Source organism: Dipodomys spectabilis, unplaced genomic scaffold (genome assembly GCF_019054845.1).
Source record: "Dipodomys spectabilis isolate Male_0828 unplaced genomic scaffold, ASM1905484v1 ptg000228l, whole genome shotgun sequence".
In the NCBI taxonomy this organism is placed as follows: domain Eukaryota; kingdom Metazoa; phylum Chordata; class Mammalia; order Rodentia; family Heteromyidae; genus Dipodomys; species Dipodomys spectabilis.
The window spans coordinates 8,556,649-8,561,930 of NW_024870905.1; positions in this window are offsets into that span (position 1 = coordinate 8,556,649).

The following is a 5,282-nucleotide window of genomic DNA, read 5'->3' on the forward strand; positions in this document are numbered from 1 at the left end:
AAAATAGCTCATGATTCCCATCCAAAATTTGAAAAAGTAAGTAAGCATCATTCTGTTGGATGCCAAAGAAATGATGAAGGTTTACAAAACTGAAACCCGGAGAAATAGCACAGTTCGTCTAATGTAGGACTTTGTGGACCTTGCAAAATTAGAATTTAGCTTCAAAATAAATAGTTTTTTTTGTAATTCCATATTCTATTGGATACTATAAAATTCATTTTTTTTTTTAATTTTATTTTATTTTATTTGAGAACATACTGTACAGAGGGGTTACAATTACATGGGCAGGATAATGCATACATTTCTTACCAAGCATTGCATCCTCCTCCTTTGTTTACCCTTCACCTCCCTTCCCAGCCTCCCCCCTCCCTCCCACCCAATCATACCCCCCCTCCCCCCCCCCCCCACCGACATTGTAAAGCTGGTTTTGACATGACATTTTGTACTTCTCATTGTTGCAACAGGTCCACCTGAATCCTTAAACGACTTGTTTGTCCCTGTCTCCTCCACATGTTATACTGACATCAAATATAGTGAAAGCAGGGGTTACACTGTGGGGGAGGGACACACAAAGCAACAAAGAAATAATCTTATAAATGCATTAGAAACACATGCATGAAAGAAACAAAAACATTAAAATACATATTTGAGGTTTTGTTTTCCTAACATCACATTATCTGACTTTTTCCGCTTGACTCATACCTATACTAGATATTGCAAATAAGGGAAACCATGGGACCTATGTTTCTTTGGGCCTGGCTTACTTCACTTAATATAATTTTTTCCAAGCCTTTCCATTTCCTAACAAATGGGGCAATGTCATTCTTTCTGATGGAGGCATAGAATTCCATTGTGTATATATACCACATCTTCTTGATCCATTCATCTACTGAGGGGCATCTGGGTTGGTTCCATGTCTTAGCTATGGTAAATAATGCTGCAATAAACATAGTTGTGCTGGTAGCTTTAGTGTGGCCTTGTTTGTGATCATTTGGGTAAATGCCCAAAAGTGGGATTGCTGGGTCGTTGGGGAGCTCTATGTGGAGTCTTTTGAGGAACCTCCATACTGCTTTCCAAAGTGGTTGAACAAGTTTACATTCCCACCAACAATGAAGTAAGGTTCCTTTCTGTCCACATCCCCTCCAGCATCTGTTGTTGTTAGAGTTCTTGATTTTTGCTGTTCTAACTGGAGTGAGGTGATATCTCAATGTTGTTTTGATTTGCATTTCTTTTATGGCTAGGGATGTTGAACATTTCTTCATGTGTCTATTGGCCATCCTTCTTTCTTCTTCAGAGAAGCTTCTCTTTAAGTCTTTCGCCCACTTACTTATTGGGCAGTTGTTTCTTTGAGGATTTGTTGTTGGGTGGTTTAATTTTTTGAGTTCCAAGTATATTTTAGATATGAGACCCTTGTCCGTTGTATGGCTAGTAAAGATCTTCTCCCAGTCCGTGGGCTTTCTATTGATCTTGCTAGCTATGTCATTTGCCCTGCAGAAGCTCTGCAACCTTATACAATCCCATTTGTCCAGCCTTTCTTTGATTTGTTGTGTTTCCGGGTCTCTATTCAGAAAATTTCGGCCTGAGCCAAGGAGACCCAGGGTTTCTCCTATTCCATCCTGTAATGTTTTCAGAGTGTCTGCTTTGAGTTCAAGGTCTTTGATCCATTTGGAGTTGATTCTGGTGCAGGGTGATATATAAGGATCTAGCTTTAGTTTTCTACATGTAGTTAACCAGTTTTGCCAGCACCATTTACTGAAGAGGCTGTCTGTCTTCCATTCTATTGTTTTAGCTCCCTTATCGAAGATTAGATGGCTATAGGTCTGTAGGTTCATTTCTGGGTTTTCAATTCTATTCCATTGGTCCTGAGGTCTGTTCTTATGCCAATACCAAGCTGTTTTGATTACTATGGCTTTATAGTAGAGTTTGAAATTTGGTATTGATATTCCTCCAGCAGTATTCTTTCCGTTGAGGAGCGTTTTTGCTATTCGGGGTCTTTTATTGTTCCATATGAATTTTTGGATTGCCTCTTCTATTTCCTTGAAGAATGAGGGTGGAATTTTGATAGGTATTGCGTTGAATTTGTAGATAGCCTTGGGCAGTATTGCCATTTTCACGATGTTAATCTTTCCAATCCAGGAGCATGGGAGGTTTTGCCATTTTTTAAGTTCTGTGTTGATTTCCTTTTTCAAGATTTTAAAGTTTTCATCATAGAGGTCCTTCACTTCTTTAGTTAAGTTAATTCCTAGGTATTTTATTTTTTGTGAGGCTATTACAAATGGAGTTGCTTTCCTAATTTCAGCCACACTTTTCTCATTGTTGGCATACAGAAAAGCCATTGATTTTTGGGGGTTAATTTTATAACCTGCTACTTTGCCAAAGTTTTGAATCAGCTTGAGTAATTTGGGAGTGGAGTCTATGGGATTCTTTAAATACAAGATCATGTCATCTGCAAAGAGGGAGAGTTTTATTTCTTCTTTCCCTATTTGGATCCCCTTTATGTCTGCATCTTGTCTTATTGCTGTAGCTAGGCATTCTAATACTAGATTGAAGAGAAGTGGAGAGAGTGGGCATCCTTGTCTTGTTCCTGAGTTAAGAGGAAATGGCTTTAGTTTTTCACCATTGAGTATAATGCTGGCTGTAGGTTTGTCATATACAGCCTTTATTGTATTGAGGAATGTTCCATGGATTCCTAATTTTTCCAAAACCTTCATCATAAAGGGGTGTTGGATCTTGTCAAATGCTTTTTCTGCGTCTATTGAGATAACCATGTGGTTCTTATTCTTGCTCCTGTTGATGTGATGAATAATATTAATTGATTTGCGTATATTGAACCAGCTTTGCATCCCTGAAATGAATCCTGTTTGATCATGGTGTATGATTTTTTGGATGAATTGTTGAAGTCGATTGGCCAAAATTTTGTTGAGAAGTTTCGCATCAATGTTCATCAAAGAAATGGGTCTATAGTTCTCTTTCTTTGATGAGTCCCTACCTGGTTTTGGGATGAGGGTTATGATGGCTTCATAGAATGTGTTCGGTAGTGAGCTTTCTCTTTCAATTTCATTGAAGAGTTGGAGGAGAATTGGTGTGAGCTCTGCTTTGAAGGCCTTGTAAAATTCCGCTGTAAAACCATCTGGTCCTGGACTTTTCTTAGCTGGGAGGTCTCTTATTGCTGTTTCTATTTCAATGCTTGATATGGGCCTGTTAAGATAGTTTACCTCATCTTGGTTTAGTTTTGGCATGTCAATATTTGCTAGGAAGAGGTCCATTTCTGTCAAGTTCTCAAACTTATTAGCATAAAGTTTTGAGAAGTATTCCCTTATAATGTTCTGAATCTTGGTTGTTTCCGTGGTGATGTTTCCATTCTCATCTCTGAGTTTATTAATTTGGGTGTGTTCTCTTCTTTTTCTGATAAGATTTGCTAAGGGTCTGTCAATTTTGTTAAGTTTTTCGAAGAACCAACTCTTTGTTTTGTTGATTCTTTCTATAGTTTTTTTGGATTCTAATTCATTTAATTCTGATTTAATTTTGATTATTTCTTTCCGTCTACTGGATTGGGGTTTATCTTGCTGCTCTTTTTCAAGGAGGTTTAGATGTGTCATTAAATTGTTAGTTTCAGATCTCTCCAATTTGTTGATGTAGGAGCTCAGAGCTATAAACTTGCCTCTGAGTACTGCCTTTGCTGTGTCCCAGAGGAGCTGGTATTTTGTGTGTTCATTTTTGTTGAATAGCATGAACATTTGAATTTCCTTTCTAATCTCTTCCATGACCCACTCATGATTCAGCAGTGTGTTGTTCAGCCTCCATGTGATACCGGACTTTCTTTGGTGGCTTTTGGTGTTGAGTTCTAACTTTATTCCCTTGTGGTCAGAGAGAATGCAAGGTATAACTTCAATGTTTCTGAATTTAGACAAGTTTGCTTTGTGGCCTAAAATGTGGTCTATTTTAGAAAACGTTCCATGTGCTGCTGAGAAAAACGTGTATTCTGATGCTGCTGGGTGAAATGTTCGGTAAATGTCTGTTAAGTCTAGTTGATCTATGCAGCTGTTTAGATCTGCGGTTTCTCTGTTGAGTTTTTGCCGAGTTGATCTATCTAGTGGGGAGAGTGGTGTGTTAAAATCCCCAACGATTAATGTCTTTGGATCTATATGGGATTTGAGGGAAAGTAGTGTTTCTTTGATAAGTTTGGGTGCTCCATTGTTTGGCGAATAGATATTTAGAATTGTAATATCCTCCTGAAGGAGAGATCCTTTAATTAGTATGTAGCGACCTTCTTTATCTCTTTTCATGAATTTTAATTTGAAGTCTATTTTATCTGATATTAGGATTGCAACTCCCGCCTGTTTATGCGGTCCGTTTGCTTGGTAGATTTTGTTCCAGCCTTTAACATTGAAAATGTGTTTGTTTTTATGGGCAAGTTGTGACTCCTGCAGGCAGCAGATAGAAGGATCTTGTTTTTTAATCCAACTAGACAGTCTATGTCGCTTAATTGGAGAGTTCAGTCCGTTAACATTAAGAGATAGGACTGAGAGGTATTTGGGAGTTCCTGCCATGTTATCTACCTTCTTGGGGGCTGCGAAAACTGGGTTCTTCCTATGGTTCTTGGATTCTCAGTTTGGGTGCAGTTTCTTGGCCTTTATTGCGGTCTTGCTGGTTTTCTATGTGTAGGACATCTTTAAGAATCTTTTGTAGGGCTGGTTTGGTGGAGATGTATTGTTTCAATTTTTCTTTGCTATGGAAGGTTTTTATTTGGCCTTCAGTTATGAAGGAGAGTTTAGCTGGGTACAGTATTCTTGGTTGATAGTTGTTTGTTTTTAGGGCATGGCATACATCATTCCAGGCTCTTCTTGCTTTGATTGTCTCTGCTGAGAAATCTGAGGTGATTCTAATTGGTTTCCCTTTATAAGTGATTACCCTTTTCTCCCTGACAGCTTTAAGGATCTTTTCCTTGTTCTGAGTTGATCCTGTGTGGATTATAATGTGACGGTGGGATGTCCTATTCTGGTCTGGTCTATTTGGGGTTCTAAAGGCTTCTTGTATCTGGACAGGCCTATCTTTTTGCATGTTTGGGAAGTTCTCTGCTAGGATCCTGTTAAACAGATTTCCTAGACCATTAACTTCTGTTTCTAGGTGTTCCTCTACACCCATTATCCTTAGATTAGGCCTTCTGATGGTGTCTTCCAGGTGTTGGATAGATCTATCATATTTCTTGGACTTGTCTTGGATGGTTGTATGTTCTTTCTCTATAATATCTAGGCTGTCTTCAATCCCTGAGATTCGATCTT